Below are 21,091 nucleotides of genomic sequence, written 5' to 3'. Positions count from 1 at the left end.
TTTAAAGACTATTCTAGAAATTAAGCATAAGATGAGTGGAGAGGCAGCCTTTTGCTAGTATGCACCCAAACTGTGGAATAGTATTCCTAAAAATATTAGAGAGGCTGGCACTGTTGATATTTTTTTTGAGTGTGTGTGGAGGGGGGCCGCGAAATATTTTTAACCCCAAAAAACGCACTCTCAAAAAGGTTTAGAACCCCTACAAGGGAGGATACACCTTGTGTGTGTCATTTTAGGTGTTCCCTGGAAATTGGTCTTTTTTGTAACAAATTAAAACTAATTTCAAAACTTCACTGTATTGTGCTGTGACGTCTTGTTTCCTCTACAACAATGAGCAAAAAAAGTTGTTGTAAACAGCCCAATCCCATTCCATTCTTCCACTAGATCACATCTATAGAATTTGTGATAAAGGTAGTGGTATCTGGGAATGAATTGCAATTTCCAACAGTTTTTAGAAGGAAAAAACAATGCATTGCTGAGGACATGGTGCACTGAAGAAAGTTCACAGCTTTCTACGAAACATTTATAATGCAAAGGCTACGTATACAAACAAGATAAATTACATCTTGTGATGAGGTGAACAAGCTTCCACAGAGAAATGCAAAAACATGTATACTAGAATGGAATGAAGATAATACAGTACATAGAAAATGCAAGGAAATAAAGCCCAAAAAAGAATCCAAACCATCAGGTAGACTGGGAAATTAAGCATAGTTTTTTCCATAGGAGATTTAAACCTTCAAACAGACTAGGAAAAAAACAATAGGACTGACAGCAGGAAAAACTGAAATTGTAAACATGGCTTGACTGATCGCATATTTAATTTTTTTACAGCACCTTTGAGAAAGAGTACAGAATGAGTAAACAAGAACCAATAGGGAACTGTGATCATAATATGATCAGCTTTGAAGTATGTTGCAACTGTGCAGATAGAGTCCCAACTAAAGTTTAAAATTTCAGGAAAGCAGACTATAAAAGAATGAGAGTGTATATAGTACCAGATAGTACCTACAGAGTAAATGTTTATGCATTTACTAATAACTGTAATACTGTAACTTCTGTACTGTACCATAAATGAGCAGATGTGTTAATGACTTTAAGCATTTTACTTGAATAATGAACCAGAAATGTTATAGTTTACATATTTAGATACTGTTCTGTGCTGTATAAATGTGAGTTTTAGAACCAATTGGAGATTACAACATGGGATGTAATAGCAATTGAAACCTTATGAGCAGTTTTCAAGGACCAAATTAAGCTTGTATAAAGAGAGATTACCGTGTTTGATATCATTTAATCCATCCACCAATCCATTTTCTAACCACTTTATCCAATCCCATCCCAGCAAGCAACAGGCACAAGGCAGGATAAACCATAGATGGACGGGACTCAAACACGCACACACTCACACTAAGGTTGATTTTCCCTTTAACGGTATGTCTTTGGACTGTGGGAGGAAACCAAGTGCATCTGGTGGAAAAGCACACAAACATAAGGTAAACATACAAACTCCATGCAAACAGCACCCCAGGAACTGAACCCAGGGCCCCAACTCTGCAATGTAGCAATGCTAACTGCTGTGCCATCATGTCACATATAATATTTAATATGTTTATTTTAGTAAGAATATTACTCTGCATAATATGTTTGTTTTTATTTTGTCACCAAAGGACTAAAAATGTTCCTTCTGTGCATTTTAGTAAGTAAAACTATTCAAAGGGTAGGGGCAATTGAAATAGATTTCATATTAAACAGTGTGTTAAACAGTATTATGGCAAGTGTGAAGTTGGAGCTATCTAAAATGATGACTAAAAGAATGTTTACATCTATAGCCTGGTCTGTCCAATATAAAATAGCAATATAGTTTTTTTCTGGATTTCAAGGCATTTAAAATGCCTCTTTCACTACTGTGAAGAAAAGTTCAAGGTTCTTAGTTGCACTGTTTGCAAGTTACTTTCAAATTTGTAAGTAGAACAGAGCAGTAATTATTAATGTCATAGTATGTCATTGCTTTTCAGATTTTTCCTGTGTGGCAGCTTGTACAATGACACATGATGCACCACCGTAACTGTGAACTCATCCCCAAGTCTTACGACTGATTTATGAAGTAGACATAACAATAATGTGTCTGTTCAAGTCACTGAGCTGCAATTTCCCAAATTGGGATCTGGGTTCCAAGAGATGAGTAATCCAGCTCTTTTTAAGACATGCACTGAAGCCTGCACCTAAACTAATTCCTTATGTTTCCCAGGTGACAGGAGATGAAAAATTAATTTATTTAAAAATGGTGGTTGCAAAATAAATGACTGTTTGAATCTCAGAGGTGCACTGTGAAGTAAATATTCTATTCGTATTGCAACTCATAGGGAAACCACATTATCTGAAATACCAAAGAGCAGAGATATGTAGATTAAAGTTTTGAATCCTTAACCAAAGGGTCCCTGGATTTTCACATTGCTTGCCAATCATCAAACAATACCAGCCCTTAGGCAAGAGTGTCATCATGCAGTTAACAAAAGGGTATTTATTACTTATTAGACTGTCTCTTCTGCCTTACTTTACTTCATTTAAACTGTAATCAAACTAATTTTCTGAATTAAATGGTTTTAATTTCTTTCAGTTCTTAAAAGCTGAAAATGAAATTAACATCCATTATCAAGAAACTGCTTTAACCTGGTTAGGATCACAGCAGAATAGAGCCTAACCCAGAAACAGACCCCAAGATGGCACTGAAAGTACATGACTGCTCTCACCGTGGATGAGATACCAGTTCATTGCAGGGCCATCAGAAATCAACAGTTTAGAGAAGCTAATCAAATCTAATCAGTCTGTCTCTGAGTAGTGGAACGAATAAAGTAAAACCTCACCCATAACTGAAGAGCAAATGTACTGTACTTTAAGACATTTGTCAAATTATGCAGCAATTTAAAAAATAGTTCAATTTAATTCTTCACAGAAAAACTCTGTGATTGGGGGTTTTGTTATTTCATTTAATAGGTGCCTATTCCTGAGAATTTGTACATATTAAGCCTCTTATATTCCTTTGCTTTTTGTTATTTTAATGTTTATATTCTCTTATTTTGTTTGTGGAAAAATGAGAGTGGTAACGTTTGAAAGCATAAAGATTAACAAGCAATTCAATGTCCCTCCCACAAATAATTTTCCCAATGTTAACTTTACCAAATAACTGGTCCTTCCTCTAAAGAATGTATTTGTCTGACAAACAAAATAAAATTCGAAAAAAACAAAACTATTGCCTATGTAGTCAAAGGTTATTTCTGTGAGGCTGTTAAAGAATCTAGGTTTATCACAACATTTTGAAGTATCTTATGCAATTAAACCCCAGACTGCAGCTGCAATTCCAGGTACATCTTTAGGTACCAAATTATGCAATCCCCAAAAAATAGTCTGACCTGCTCCATTAAAACACTGGATCCCAGATGTGGGGGGATTCACATGTTTTTTAAATCAATTTAATATTTTAGTTTAAATGTTTCAGGAGAGTAATTTTACCAAAACATGCTACACCAGTGGTTCTCAAACTGTGGTATGCGTACCGGGAGTGGTACGCGGAGTGCCGCTAGGTGGTACGCCAAATGACCCTGGAACTGTGTTGTGTGCGCTGAAAAATCGGGACGGGTTTTCATATTTTGTATTTTCATACGTGTCGAATACGCAGCCTACGTACTACGATACAGTGCGCGCTAATACTTCAGTGGACACAAGAGATACTCTGTAATTCTATACCACTCTATAGGAATGCGTGCTAGGGACGCAAGTGATCAATTGTATTTAAAAAAGCTACTGTATCTCCAGCAAATAGGGAGGAAGGAGAATGTGCGTGATTTTGGAACAATGCCAACGTTGTAAACACAGGAATGCATAGAAATACGTGCTACGAACGCTGGTAAGCTTGTGAGCACAGGAAAGCGTGATAGATAACAGAAAAATATTTAAGAACTGTTCTAAGTTAATTTGAGAAAAATACACCGAGCGTCTCTGTGTTTTGCTCCCATGCGCATGAAATTAAAACTTTAAATAAATACGGAAATAAAAACGGAAACGCGGAAAAATGCAAGCTTGCGGATTGCTAAAGAAGGTAAGCCCCACATTATTTGTGAAGAACTTTGTTTACCGTTGGCAAAAGAGCTGACACGTATAATGTGTGGAGAAAAAGCTGCTAAACAGCTCGACCTGCTGCCCCCCCCCGAAAGACACAGTCATTCATAGAATTATTGAAATGAAGGATGATATCAAAAGTATGCTGATAGAGCGCGTTAAGATGATCAGATGTTTTTCACTGCAATTAGATGAGTCTGTAGTCGATTTGGCCAATTTGCTCATTTACGTTAGATACGGGTTTGAGGGTACGTCCCTTGAGGACTTTCTGTTCTGTAAGCCGCTACCCACAGGAACTACAGGAGAGCACATATTTCAGCTTCTGGATGAATTTATCGAAGAGAATGGCATCGACTGGATAAAATGTGTTGGACTTTGTACAGACGGTGCTAGAGTGATGACAAGCCGACATAACGGTGTAGTTGCACGAATTAGAAAGGTTGCACCAGAAATGAATGGATGCATTGCAACATCCACCGCGAGACCTTTGCCGTCAAGAAAATGCCTGACGATTTAAATTGTTAGACTCTGTTGTGAATTGTATCAAGGCTCGAAAAAGTAATTCACATCTGCTTTGCTCGACTAAACAGTCTCACCCCTCTCACTGAAATGGTGCATTTTTATTAGTTGTTGTTACTGTATTTTTTCTGTAAAACAATTTGAGAAGCCACCTTTAAAGGCACTATATCAAATAAAGTTTATTATTATAATAATATTTATTATATGTATGTGTGAGTGTGTGTGCACGCGCGCTCATGTTGGTCATTGAGAATTTCTGGGGTTCCTATGAGATGATGACTTGTAGGTGGTACTTGGATGCTTTGGTTGGATCAGGGGTGGTACTTGGTCCAAAAAGTTTGAGAACCACTGCGCTACACAATATGAAACCTCTACGTTTCTTCCCCTCTATATTCTTCAGCAGCCTTAGGTTTAAATCTGTATCAGACCCCCAGACTGGAGCTGCCATTTCAAGCACCCATCAGTGCCACATAACTCAGCATCAAACTCCCCAAACCTGTCCTGGTGTCCTCACACAAGATATGTAATCAGTCCCATTGCACTGTACTGTAGAAAGATACAGTGCATAAGTAATAAAATATAAATAATGTCAGCCTGGTTTTATCACAAAGATGGCTAAAGAAGCTGCTGAGAGACTATATAAAAATGTTTAGATGACTATTTTGTTTGAGCCAAGTATCCCAAATGGAGGTGAAATAAGAGCAGAAGAAATTTTATAATTTATACATTTTTTAACACATGCTTGCTTCCTGTGAAGAGACAATTACGCCATGGTGTTCAAATGACAGTATTCTTAGGTAATGCATTACTTTATAAAACATGATGTGCTTCTTTGGTTTAAAGATTAAGAATGTTCTCTGAATGCAGCACATTTTGTAAATGTATAAGCCATATCTTAAAAATCATACACAGTATAGTATATTTGTTTGTTATTTTTTTTATAAAAAGTTCTCATTTTTAATTTGTTGCAGAAGAAAAGTTGATGAAACAAAGTTTATTCCTTTCTTTCTTATAATTCAACGATATGAGCTAAAACAAGCTTTGCTGTCTGAACCTTTCTATTAAACTGCTACATGATGCCAAATCCCAAGTTTTCAGGATGATTTTCAATGATTTCCTACTAATCAAAATTTCCCAAAAATATATTAACATGAAATAATATATAATCTCTTTTGACTACTTACATTTTCTCTTTATATGTAGTTGGGCAGCTTTATTGTTTTAAAGTACATTAAAATTAATTGAAAACTTCTTTAAAACATGCTTCCAATTTGTATGTAACAGAGAGACAAAGAGAGGCAAATGTAGCTCTCTTTGGGTAGTATAGGATACTAAATAGAAACTTGTACTTATTGTAAAGTGGATAAACAAGCAGCTTTTTTAACTGATACATTTCCAGCAATTGACTCCTTGAGCTCTGCAGACAAACTGACTGGGAATTGATTTGTTATACATTTCCAGGACACTGCCAAAGGTTGTCAAGAGTTCTGTTCATCAATTTTCACCCCTTGTTAGATTGTGACCTTTTTTTAATCCTGGATACCAAAGCCAAATCCATACTAGTGAGGAGAAAGCTACACAGCCCAGTTATATTAAAATCATCTGTTGATTTTATTAGATAATTTGATTAGAAATTGTAGATTTTCACAATACATGCATGTACACATTCATTTGAGCTTTCTCCCCTTTTGAAACTGTTCTGTGGAATGTCTACAGGGAACTTGCTCCATGTGAAAGCAGGGGGGTCTATTTGCGAGAAAAGAAAATATGCATTTCATTTCTCTGACTACATGAGCATTTTCCCTGTCTATGGTTTCATCCTTTAAAATTTTGCAAAGACTTTCAGTAAAGTGACATCAAAAGAAAACTTTGAAAATGATCTTGTGAATGTCCTTTGGGGTCTGTGTGTCTAAAGAATTTCAAGGTCTCTTCGGTAAAGACAACATCTTTATATGCCAGTTTTTACCTTTAATGGTACACTTTCTTGGAATTAGAAGGACATTATTGTAAAACGTTTACTATTGAGAGAACATCTACTAATGTGAGAAATGTTTTGGTTATTTGGTTTTAATATTGTAAACCAGCCTTTGGAATTAACTACTTTTAATGAGAACTATCGAAGGTGAGCTCATCCTGAGATGAGAAGAAATTCATCCACAGATTAATGGCCTCACTATATGATAGAAATACAAGACTACGATTTATCTTAACATACTATACCAAAGGTCGGTTTCCTATGACACACGTGCCACTAGGTAGCACCCAATGAGGTTTTGCATGGTACACATAAATCAATCAAAAAATTTGGGATTTTTTGTTGGGGCTAATCTGCTGCGTACTTGACAAAACTTTAACAAAACTTGTTAATTAAAGGTATTTATAATCCACTTGGCAATTCAATACATTTTTATAATACATTCATAATATATTTTTGTAAAATGATTAACCATTGAAACCAGCTAATACTATGTGGTATGCAGAAAAACTAGCATGCAATACAAAACAGGTTGCTAACCACTGTACTATAGTCTTCACTTATCCACAGCATTTCTACATTATGTAACATTACAATGTCTTGCACTGTTTCGAAATTTTGTTGCTTTAAAGCCTGTATTCATTGCACATCATCAAACCATCCATCCATTTTCAAATCCACTAAATCCAGTATATGGTTGCAGAGGAAACTGGACACAATCTCAGCAGGCAACAGGTGGGAGGCAGGATATACCCTGGATGGGATGCTAGTCCATTGCAGGGCACACACAGACACAAACTTGCACGCAATCACACCATGGTCATTTTTTTCAGCAGCCAATTGACCTACGACTATGTCGTTGGACTGTGGGAGGAAAGTGGGCGAAAACCACTTGAACAGTGGCCGAACAAACAAACTTCACACAGACAGCATCCTAGAAATTAAGCTCAGGCACTGCAAGGCACCAATACTAATCACTGTGCTACCATACCACAGCTCATGACGCTTCGAAACTGCAATTAATAGTGGTTACACAATCTGCTCCATACAAAGCAAAAAACAAGCATAGAGAATTGATATGGAAGAACAATGGAAAACTCAAAATTTCTTAAGTATTCGAACCCATTGCTGTGGCAATCCTAAACTAATGGAAGTGCACAAAATTGCCATACAATCAGCTGAGTGCCCTCTGTCTGTGTACAATAATAGTGGTTTAGATGATTTCACAATAAATGCACCTTTCTCTGTAAGGTCCTTCTGTCAGATAGTAAATTTTAAGCAAACGTTTGACCAAGGAGCTTTCAATACAAACTTGTCCTGAAGGTATACAAAGCCAGAGATCAGGAGAAGTGTAGAAATACATTTTAAAGCCCCTTAATATCTCTTAAAAGCATGGCAAAGTCGATCCTTAATGAGTGGAGAATGCCCAGATGCAGCCTACATGTACTGTACTGTACATTGAGCAACTAGGCTAGGGATGTAACCATGAGGCAAACAGCAACTTTAAAAGAGTTGGATGGGAAAAGATGTTCATGGGACAGTTATTTCCAGGTCACTTCACAATGAGAGGCTTGTAACAAACATCTCAGATCCTGCATGGAATTTGCAACAAAGCAACTAAGTAAGAGTGCAAAAGATTTTGTGGAAAGAAAATGTTTTGGTCTAAGTGTAAAGTGTTGCTTCTCTGACACAAAGCCAACGTAATGCAACATTCAATCAACAGCATCCCTACCATCAATGATGATGTTGGCAGCATTATGCTCAACTGCAGGGACCGCTAAAAAAAAATCCCGAATTACACTGGAGTGGCTTAGGAATAAGAAAGTGAATGTTTTTGAGTGCCCCAGTCAAAGTCTTAATTTACAGTACATCCTATTGAGACTCTGTGGAAAGAATTGAAAACTGCTGCCCATAAGCGATTCCCAAACAACGGGACATAGCTTGAATCAAATCTTGAAGAAAAATGGGGAAAATTCATATTAAGCCAGTGTGTAAAGCTGGTAGAGAGATACCCAAAAAGATGTAGCTGTAATTGCTGCCACAACTGCTTCTATCAAAAAAAAATACTTAAAAAGTGTATTAAGTTCACAGGTCTGGATACTTATGCAATCAACATTTTTTCACTTTTTTTGTTGACATGTACTGTAATCGTGCCCTTAGAAGTCTTCAGTTTGAACATTTCACAAAATAGGAAATCATAGGAAGGGCCTGAATACTTTTGCAATGTATTCACTATATTTATATATTTCAGTATACAGAGCCCAGAATGGAGACAAAGGAGCCATCTTATTCAAACTTTTAGTACATTGCTTGATTTCCAAAATGATTGTTTTTTTCAAGCTTCCTTGGATAGTTTATTTACTGTAAGAAGGACAATTTATAACTGATAACTATTTTTATTAGAATAACATTTAAGACAAAAATAATGTAACGCAACGGGGGCTCAAGCGGGCGCCCTTGCCGCATCAGGTCGGCCCCACACCGTCCGGGGCTCGAACCCGGGACTTCCGCGTCTCTCTGCAGCGACCTAGCCCCGTGAGCTAAAGAGAGATCTCTTTACAGCCCAGTAGCTGTAGTCCTGCTATCACAGGGAAGGGCGGTGACGTCACCTGCTCTGGTACGCCGGCTCTTACACAGTGCCTGTCGGCCGTAAGCGTTACACTCTCCCCCGCTTAAATCGCCGTCCCCGGCGAAGGGCTATCCCACCCCGCTTCTGACACCAATGTAACGCAACGGGGGCTCAGGCGGGCGCCCTTGCCGCATCAGGTCGGCCCCACACTGTCCGGGGCTCGAACCCGGGACTTCCGCGTCTCTCTGCAGTGACCTAGCCCCGTGAGCTAAAGAGAGATCTCTCTACAGCCCAGTAGCTGTGGTCCTGCTATCACAGGGAAGAGCGGTGACGTCACCTGCTCTGGTACGCCGGCTCTTACACAGTATCTGTCGGCCGTAAGCGTTACAATAACTTTATGGAAGCCTGCTTCAGACTTAATGGATCAAACAAAGCATTTTACCCACATATTGAACTGCAGACAGAGGAAAAATTAACACTTAAAAGAGATTAAGATTTAAAAAATCCAGTGGATTTCTTCAGAATAAACACTGAAACATAAACCAGAAGACACAATGTGGAAGAGTGTTTAAAACTGACAAGGGGGAGGGGGGGGGGGGGGGTTTCACACAACAGATTGTGGGGAGTCTGGAACAAGCTATCCAACCATATTGTTGAAGCTTTTACTTTGGTTTCATTCAACAAATGGCTGAATGAGATACTTGGATCAATTACCTATTGCTAAAATTAGCCAAATGGCCCTTCTTGTTTGTAACCTCTCTTGCTCCTATGGTTGTAGAAGAACATCTTGCATTTTGTTGTTATTTTTCCATAGTGATTTCCAACTAATTGGAATTGTTCAGTTTTTTTTCCATTTTTGTATTGAGCAACTGAAAATAATGGGTGTAGAAAGCAAGTATCTTTCAGTATCTAATTTTTTAATGAAAAGAAGTTATAAACCAAATACTACTGGAATTTGAATACAGAATATTATATGGTAGCATTAAATCCTTTAAATGGTAAAATATTTTCAAAATGACAATATTTTAATTTATCTTTCATATTATATTAATATATTCTGTATTACTGTATTACACTGTGAACTGTTAGACTGTCGAAAAACTGAAAAAAATATAGTATCAGTCTCCAATATCACAGAAACTCATAAAATGTATGCAAAAGTCTTTATGAAGTATAGTGCATGCAAAAACTAAAATGAGTACATGAATATTTCAATGTTTCTTCTTCCACTGCTAGAACATTACTACTCAAACTTTATGGCTAGTTCAGTCTCAGAGTAATTATGCCTAATTACTTTTTTACAATGAGTTTTAACTCATTGTCTTTTGGAAAGAAAAGTTCTGCAGAATAAGCAGAACGTGCATACACACATTTAACTGCTGCATTTTAGCTTATACAGTTGCTGTGTGAATTACTGCTCTGGAACTTCCTTTTGACAAAGAAGCCTCAATATTAATGATCATAATATAATAATATCATGTTCCTGATATTATGATTTAGTCATTCAGTTATCAATTCCAGTAAAAGTATAGCAGTATCAGTACTAAATTATCCTTTCCATGAATAATAAAGCAATTAGATTACTTTTTATTTTATTGTGCTTTGAAAACTTAAAGTTTTTTATATAAACTTAAAGATATTTATATACAGTAACTAGATATCATGTAATGCAGCAGGTGAAAAAATATCGCATTAGCAAATAAAATAATATTTATCTTAAATAAAATGTTTGAATGCTACAGTATGTTATTATTAGTCTTTTTTAACTTCACTGATAGGTTGGTATTTCAAGGACCTTTAGAATAGATCTTAAACCCTTTGGATGAATTTGCATGAATGTGTCTATTTTTAAAAAATGAAACCATGTTTCTTCAATTTTAAAGCAGTATTTATAACTCAGTAGAATACTGCAAATGCCAAACCATCATAAAATTCTCAGTGACTCAGCTGCAAGTGAAAGGAAGGTGACAATTAGAGTCATTACTGGTTTTAGAATGCAATGTGGTACAGCTGTAAGCAGGGGTACACAATAGTTAGGTCTTCCTGAAAGTAATTGTCAGTTAACTTAAAGGTGCCAAAGTGCAATCTCCTGACTTGCATGTCCCAAAGTACAAAATATAAAGTTCTTTTCAAGATGAACTCTTGAACTCCAACAAGATTCACTTCCATCATTTGTCAGGATACAGTGGAATTTTTATGGCCCATCATTGCCTGGATCTCACAGACTAGTTGTGCCGGAACTGTCACAACCTGCTTGGAAGCACAACATGTTAAAAAAAGAAGGTTAGGCCATTTTTGTGACCACACCATATTATAAAACTTTCCTGGATACATGTCTTAGGAGAGAATGCATTTACCAGTAATTCACTGCCTGTTTGTGTCAAGTCATTGACACATTCAGCATTACATTGTACTTAATATTCTCATGTAGTGATACAGGACTAGCTTAAGGTTTTGCATACATTTATTTAAATCTATGATATATGAAATTCAAATGTTTTGACTTTCTCTCTAGGTACACAGGAAAATGTTATCAAATACTTCAAAATAAAATGGAAAACTTAACATTTTTATTTTTTTCAATGCTTAGTTGAAGGGTATGTGACCAAAATGTCTGATTTTAGCTATGTGAATTTTGGATGTTCTAGCATTTTGGAAGTTTTTGTTTTAATTTTGTAAGTCTGAAAATATTTTCACATTCACATACAACCTGCAAACAAGCAGAACTAACAAGCTTTGAGACAGGACCTCCTTTTACTGCCATTTCCTGTTTTCTCAGTAAGATTTTTGTTATCCTTCCAGATGTATAAGTCAATGAATGCCAAAGCTTCCGAAAAAGTCATGCGAAATGTGAAAAGGTAATAGTCTGACCTGTTTTTTTTTCTGTTGCTAGGGGGAGGAGTAAGGATCTAATGATAACTTTCTACATTAAATATTATCAGAATGTTAAAGCAAAGAAGATAGAAGACATATCTGAGATCCCACTCACAATTCAATCTTCATTCATTATTTTAAATCATTGCAAAATAAAGCAAGATTGAGTAAAGGTATATCTGATGCCCAGGTAATCTAAAACTGCAAGATCTTCAGAGGTGTACAAAGAGAACAAAATTGTGTAAAACCACAATATAATAATAATAAATTATTTTATATAGCGCCTTTAAAGGTGGCTTCTCAAAGCGCTTTACAGAATGACAACAACAATAAATAAAACAAATACACAAGATAAAACACAATCACAATGTATAGAGAAGACAATGGATGGTGCTACTAAGAAAAGCAGAGGGGTGAAGAATGGAACCAGTTAAGTAAAGGCTTTTCTAAAGAAGAGGGTTTTGAATCTGGATTTGAAGGAGTTTAGAGAAGGTGACTCTCTGATATCCTTGGGGAGAGAGTTCCAGAGCTTGGGGGCATAACAGGAGAAGGCCCTGTCACCCGTACAATGTAGACGGGCTTGGGGGACAGTAAGGAGAGAAGAATTAGAAGAGCAAAGGTTGCGAGTTGGGGAGTAGGGCGATAAAAGTTCAGACAGGTACTGAGGTGCCAAGCCATGCAGAGCCTTATAGGTGAGCATGATGATTTTAAAGTCTACACAGATTTTGACCAGAAGCCAGTGCAAGGACTCCAGGATAGGAGTAATGTGATCATTTGCACTAGACCTGGTCAGGATTCTGGCTGCTGAATTTTGGACATACTGCAGTTTGTTCAAAGTAGATTTAGATACCCCAGCGAGTAGAGCATTACAGTAGTCAATTCGAGAGAACACATATGTTTTGACAGTATGCTGCACATGTGGGTCGAATGTTTAGCCAGAATCAAATATAACCCCAAGGTTTTTCAATTTAGATTAAAGCTCAAGTACAGAACCATCTACAGTTAGGGTTACAGGACTGGCTTTATAAAGTTGATGGGGGGTGCCAATAAGCATGACTTCAGTCCTGTCACAGTTAAGATGAAGGAAGTTTTGAGTCATCCAAATTTTTATGTCAGAGATGCAATTAGATAGAATAGAGACAGCCACATCAGTGTCAGGTATAGTATGGATGTATATTTGAGTATCGTCAGCGTAGAAATGAAAGCTGAGGCCATGTGGTCTTAAAAGCTGACCAAGTGGAAACATGTAAATGCTGAAGAGCAAGGGGCCCAGTATTGAGCCCTGAGGAACACCAGACTTAACAAGACCAATTTCAGACCTGTACCCATTAAGAGAGACAAAGTGACAGCGATCAGTGAGGTAAGATTTAAACCATTTGAGAGCAGTGTCAGAAACTCCAAACACAGTCTCAAGAGGAGAAAGTAGGATGTTATGGTCAACAGCGTCAAAAGCAGCACTGAGATCAAGAAGAGATGACAAGCTCTTGCTACTTGCCCCTGTCCTCTCCCTCAGTGAACTGTCCGAAAAAGTCTATTTGACAATGTTTCTATGTCTAAAAGTTTTGTTTTTGTTGATACGAGAATGCAACCTTACATAATGCGGCTTTTTTATGACAGCACTTCTTCAATACATTTGCTAGCTCTGTAAACCTGAAGATATTTTCAGACATAGGTAATGGAACCCTGAATCTTATTCAGTTCAGAACATCTATTTCTCTCTCTCCCTTCCTCCCTTTCTCTTTCTGTAAATTAATCGATTTGTCACTTATGATGTGTCTGAAATTATGAAAGGAAGACCAAATGTTTCTGGAAGTAGACTGGGGCACAAAAAATAAACAGGGAGGTGTTTGGGTAGGGTTACTTAACACATTATTCTTAAGTGAATTAATACACAAGCATGTGTAGGGCATGACTCATAAAATTAAAGAAAATGAAGACTGATTTTTACAGCATAAATACATTTCATCTTGTAAATAGAATGTATCCCCTGTGCTCTTCATTGGGAGAATTGGTTCCATCACTCGTATGAGTTGGTGTTCATTTCTAAGACTGAAATCGACTAAGAATATACTGTACAATGGCAATGCAATTTAAACTTTACTTGACCCAGACCACAGACGCAGGATTCTCCAGTTTTCTCTTCCTCTCAAAGCAAATGCAGGCTTAAGTTTCTGTGAATTAAATTTAGACTCTGCAGTTCCTGCCATTACCTGCCAATGATCATTCACTGAAATCAGACAAAACACTGATTGATCAGTCCTTAGAGTTCCACACTGATTTGCTTTTTACCTAATTACCAGATCTAAGAAAACAGTCAAGAATGTGCTGTTAACATACCACTCCACACTATATTCAGTCCAGTTTTCCACACTTTATGCATCTCTTCTGAATATTAAGCAGCACCACAGGACCAAAGGGTTAAAATTCTGAGAAATGTTTTTTTTTCTGGAAGAAGAGCCACAGAGTAAATCAACAGAGTAAATTGAAAGGTCTTGTTTAATCTTCAGTTGCTGTAAAGAAACATGTCACAGGACAGCGTTCCCAATCATTCCACTACCCACCACAGCCTTCAACTTATCTTCAATAGATCTGGCTGTCTTCTACAGGAGGAGAAAAATCCTGTTGTCAAGTATTAAACTAAAAAAAAGAGGCCTTCCACTTTCTGAGTCATATTTATTTGCTGACTTCAAAGTAAGGTAATGATTATCTCTTCAACTCAGTTTACAGTAAATGTGTTGTGCCTGGTTTATATGTAACAATTATGTTTTGAAAGAAATGTCCCCCTTTGAACTTGTTAAAAGCTTATGTTACTCTTTTGCAAAGTGCAAGTTACTGAAGATGAGATTAGCTTTAAACCAGTAGTTGTAAGCACACCGTGTCTCTAACTGGAAAGATCTGAACAATTGAAGACCAATTGTTCTTTTCATTGTACACCTGTGGAAAGTACAGACAACTTGATACCGCATGTGATGCATTATTTCTTGTTATGTTGCCAAAAGCATCTTAGAGCTGTGGTTAACTGTACTCTAATATCCCTTATACTTGCTTAGGCATGCAATAGGAAGGAAGCACCTTGCAACATGAATGGGCTTTTTGATTAATAATAAATAACCCTAGAGGAATTGCTTATAGTGCCAGGAGACACTTTACTTTCGGTCAGAACAAAAAACAAAACTCAAATGTACTGCAGACAAACTATAAGAATACCTTCTTCAATTTTGTTTAATATGATACAAAAATCTTACCTTCAGAAACACTTATTCACTTGTTTCTGTTAAAACGTCACAACCTAGGTTTTGGAATGAAGGTAAAGTAGTTATAAATCTAATATGAAGAGTCTTACTTTTGATAACATGACCAGGTTAGATTCCTTTGACAAACAAACCCTTGTTCTAAATTTGTTGATATATATTATCTAGCTAGCCCATGAGACATATGGAAAGAGATGGAAGAGACAGAAATTTAGGAATTCTAATTTGAACATAACACTAGCAATTAAAAAGTAGTCCCTTAGACCCCATCTGGAAAACCAAACTTGAGAAAGAACATTTGGAAAATCACTTTAATCAGTCTAGCTCAGTTTTCTCATTTCAAAACACTGCTATATTGAATTTACTGAGCATCCATACTTCTAACACCGGTAATAAAAGTGTAATTATATATTGAGGTGCTCTGTTTTAAGGTCAACAGTAATGTGATTGCTGTGCATGATATTAAAATGTGGTAGATGAATTCCAAATACAGCTCCAAAGACATGTAATGCTGAGCAACTTCAGCAGTTAAATGACTACTTTAAATACTGTAAATATCTTGGTTAAAAGTAACTTTATCGCATTACATTCTGACCAGTTTCCTTTTCCATGAATTCTGATTTTTCTTTTCAAACATCCATATAGGAAGATTATCATTCTTAAGCATTATAGGCATTATCAAAATGGGGTTTCATCTTATTCATTTGTCATCTACATTAACCACAAGTCTTCTCAGTTTGCTTCCCCTAGCACAATGATGGCACTGCATCTGCAAGCAGTCACACTAACACAGAAAACGTACATCTTTAAAGATTAATATTTACTAGATCTGCAGGTAGACTTGTAATTTACGTTATAAATAAAAAGGTTTATTTTTTTACATTGCATGTACAGTATGATAGAATTATATTTTGTTGTAAACATGGAAAAGAGACTGTATAATGTGTACTTCCAGAGGAGTGGCATACTTGTTGTAGCCTAGTTTGTTATCATTTTTATGTTTCTACAGCATCCAGAAATACCTAAGAGCATCTTTCAGCTTAAGCTGGTGGCAGTAGTGGTGAGAGGAACAATGACCTAAAAACAGGAATACAGGAATACAGACTGCAGAGGTAGCATTGGACCAACCTGTTTCTCCCCAGCAAGGAGGAAATACTGTATAGTGTATAGACACAAATTATCACTCTGCAAGAAACCACTGGATCCGATCCAACAAAATGCTGTTATGGTGCAGATGTAACACTTACAGAGCCAGATTAAGGCTACATGGGAATTCTTTCAAAAACTGGTAAAGAAGCTGGCCAGGACTCCCCCAACAACCAGAAGAACAAAGCCAGCAAGAACACAGCCAGGTTGTCAGGTACTGCAGACAATTATTCCCCAGAATGAGTCTGAAACCAAATTGAGGGTCTTTACAATTCTATGACACTACAGCCAATTTGATCATAAAGTCCACAAAGGCAAAATGTCAACTCAAGAAAAAGAAGCTTCCCAGGTACAGTCCCAGCTATACCATGAATGGAGCTATAATTGCAATATACAAGCCTTCAAACTGAAGTCACAGAATTCTGAATAAGTTTTGGAAAACCAGTGTTAGAGCCTGTTAACACACACACACACATTTCCACTTATGCAATGGTATGCTTTAAAATTATACTATTTTCCAAAACGAAACTGCTACATTTTGAATCATAATCTAATTTGTTGCTTTGTGAAAAAATATATACTGGACTTTTCTGCTTATTGAACTCCTTGACTAAGTTTGACCTGTTGGTATTCAGTGTCACTTTTAAACAGTACCTCTTTAATGCAAATACATTGGTTTATAAATGGGTTCTTTATCCATTCTTTGTGCAATACTTGGCAGCAAGACAATATAAATCATATGAATTATGACCTTGCATGTTTTCAACAAAAATTACATTTGTACCGTCATCAGTATTAGCCCTGAATTTGGGACATATTTTCAAAGCCGGAGTCTGTTTGTAAACAGTGCACAGAATTCTGGTAAGAGTCATTTATTTATAATCTATGCATTGTTTGTAATAGCAGTCACTGGTGGGGAAAAAAAGCAGATGACAAACTGAACTCATTATAATGAAGGCTACCACTGCTTCTTTCTGCTAATCTGTAAAGGCATGCCTTGGCTATAGGGATTGGCTACAGGCATCACCAGCAGCTGAGTACTGTATGTAGTGTTTTTCATGCTGCTGAAAAACATTTACCGTAATCAATTTTAGTGTAGGCAAATGAAGGAAAAAAGGATTTTGCCTCCCATCAAAATAATGCACCTACTACACCAGTAAACCCTATTTATAAATTGGAAAAAATACAACCAGACAGCCTTTGTCGTCAAAGTAAAACTAGATTTTATGAATGACCCCATGGTGTCTGTACCAGACACAAAGTGCTTTAAAAACTGCAATTACAGGACTTTTTAAATAGAAAACAACTGTCATGCAGCTTCATTCCTGTAGTTTAATCGTTGTAACCACAGAAGAATTGTCATCATCCATCTCTACCAGTATCACTCATTAATTTATACATTATTAATAAATATTGCTTTCTAACTGTAGTTATTTGACAATCATATACAATTGAGCTCTTCCTAGCAAGTGGCAAATTATTTCTAGTGAATGAACTCTATTCAGACATGGAGTGTGAATTCTTAGTATTCAATCTTCATTTCTCTTGATTGTATTGTAAAATAAAAGCTTCTGTGAAATTATTTTGCAAATGACTTGAAAAAACTTGATTTCTAAATTCAAATTGTATACTATTCTTGAGTCATGTCAAAATTATGAAGCATCTCACACCTTCAAATATGCCATGCCTGTGACGTTTTTGCTTGAAAACATTTTTAAGTTGTAGCCGATGACCACATCATCAGCTGTGACTTTCTCATGTGTGGCCTGACCTCACCTCTGTGAATTTCAGAGGACCCTTAAAGAAGAAAGTGAATCACAGCTCTAAGTTGTTTCTCTGAGCCATCTGTGCTGGTTGACGCTGTGAGTGTGAGGCTTTGAGACCAGTCAGAGATAGAAAAGTGCAGGTATTTGCATAGAGAGTAAGATCTGCTGTGGCTGCATTCAATCATTTCTTTCAATTATAAGGTTCATAACATAGGTTTAGTTGGTAAGTCATGGAGGCAGACTAGTTCTAGGGTTTTGATAAGACAAGGGAAAAGATTATAATTTCATTTAGGTTAATAAGAAGTTTGATTGCATCTCCTGCAGGTTGAAAGGAAAAAGCAGATTAACTGTACCATATGGTTAATGGATAAAAGGGAACAGCAGGGCTTGTTTTCCCTTAAGGTTAAGGTTGAAAAGGGTGAAGCTCAGCACAGCTCTCCTGTCTTGTAAAATTAGTTGATCTGATAGGTTATCTCACTGGAGTTAGTCAAATAACAACCCCTGTTTCACAGTTCCCTACTGTCTATAATGACCTTATTCGTATTCTGGTTACAACAAATAAGGTGCAGGTAACCTATAACAAGGGTTTCATGTGCAAAGGTTCCCCATACTAAGCTACCAGGTTAGGGGGATAAGCCACAGTCTGCCAAGGCTCTATAATGTCCTTGAACACTAGGCATTATTGTTAATTATTTTGCCATTGCCAGAATCATGTCTTAGTAGACACTTCACAAACAATCATGAAGTATCCACAGCTGGTTCCTGTTAAGTACAAGTTAAGTGCAAACTGAACATAATGATATAGTAATGCAGTGTGGAGTGTTTCCTTCTGATATTGTTCACGGCTCAAGTAAACCGTTTTTAAGAAATGTGGCGTTGTATTTTGAAGAAAGGTTATAAATAAGAAAAGGTCATTTAGCTCATTATGGATCATAGTGGCTTAATATTCTAATAATTCTTTCATCTAGTCATCTAGTCTGTACACTGTATACGTGACAAAATACACATGACATGTTTAATATTATTCTAGGTGAATGAACCATTTTACCATTTTAGAAGATTATTTTAATTATTATAACCTAATAATTATTATAATGTGCTGTATCCTCTGTCAAAGTGTCACTTTTATTGTCCTTACCCCCATTTAAGTCAAAAAGGAATTATATTCTGTTTTTTATATCTATTGAAGTGGATGGACAATACAACTTTTCTTATTTGACAAAAGCTTTCCTCTGAAATTGTGGCAGCATGATGCAGATGATGCAGATGATGCATTCATGAAGGAAAGCTTTACTGAAAGAAATCCCATGGAAGTGCTCTAAACAAAAATTAAATCTTAATTCTAAAATCTTGATGACTGTACTCTTCCTGTATTTTTTGGCACTTAGTTTTACTTGTATCATTACAGCTTGGCATGCTAAAGGGATTTAAAATCAATGGTCACTTGGCAGCAACAGCTCGCTGCATTTGGCAGGCTGAAAGCCTTGACCTCAAACCCACTGAGGCCCTGTAGGATGTGTGAGAATGTGTGAAGAAAATCTTTTCTTTGATTTATTAAACAAAACTAAGGTCTCCTTCATATCTGTGTACGAATGGATGCCATACAAAAGAAAGCAAAATGCAGATGGACCTAAAACAAAATCAGGTCTCAAAATGTTTTAAAACATTCCAATGTGTACATGTTTCATTCATTTGCAGGTGTAATCCTTCTGAAGAGTCCCTCATCTAGAATATTTTGATTCAATTATCATTTCAGAACTTGATGTAGATGTTCTATGTTAATGAATCTAAAATATTGAAGCCCTAAACTTTTTACTTGACTTGGTTGTGAAGTTTCACATGATTCTCTTTTTTGTTCAAATCTGCTGAATATATGCACTCCAGAAAACTGGATAAACGTTGTTTACAAGTTTCCAGAGAAGTACAGTGTTTGACAGACTCACCTTTTGTCACCATTTTAAAGCCAGGTTTTTTCACTCCATAGCTTGTTCATCTTTCAGTAACTTGAATGGGAAGTGGATTTTTATTCATGCCAAATAATTCTTATCTAGCTTAAAATGTAACATTGTTGGCTTTATAAAACTTTGTAAATGTTTTAGATGCCTGAGTAAGGCTTCATAGCTCTTTCATCGTTCAATGTAAAATGAATCTCTAATTGTTACTTAACTGTATATGGATCTCAATACTATACTTATATTATGCAATAAAGATATTGCTAATTAATGACAGCAATTAAATGAATGTCTACTAATGAAAAAATAATGAAAAGAGCTATTACAGAGCTATTATAAAGCTAGAAAGAATCCAAATGCAAATTAAAATGTGGGTAAATTTGTTCCTGCCATCCATTTACATCAATTGTGTCACTTTGGTAGCTGCTGCAGTGGATAAAATTGATTTAATTAATCCAATAATATAATTGGCTTTATGCATCATTTTGCTAAACTTATGTAATTACTCAAATGTTGAAAATATTTACAATTTATACAAATTGATAAAGGATTTTATTTTCTTGATGCATGCACATTTTCCAGAATATTTTCATCACTATTTGTTCTATGACTCACATTTTTTAAGCTCACTAATCACATTACTCTAGTTTGTTTCTATGATGAGACAAGATAAATATAAAGTATAGCATATTTATTATTTTAGTACTTGGAGAGTAGCTGTAGTTTCTCTTTTTCTTTGCTGGAATGTAGACATGGACCAAAACTCTCTCTTCCTCCCATCCAACCTTATAAGCCTCTTAATTAACCCAGAGCTGTGCCTAATTCCATACAGATCCTATCCTGACAGTTCTTTTCCCTCATTTTGAATCATACTCCCTCTGAGTGCCAATCACTCATTCGCACCAGCTGAGCCTCTTTCT

The sequence above is a fragment of the Atractosteus spatula genome, chromosome 8 (genome assembly GCF_055471065.1).
Source record: "Atractosteus spatula isolate fAtrSpa1 chromosome 8, fAtrSpa1.hap1, whole genome shotgun sequence".
Lineage (NCBI taxonomy): Eukaryota > Metazoa > Chordata > Actinopteri > Semionotiformes > Lepisosteidae > Atractosteus > Atractosteus spatula.
The sequence above is the reverse complement of the archived record's forward strand: the minus strand, read 5'-3'. Positions refer to the sequence as shown.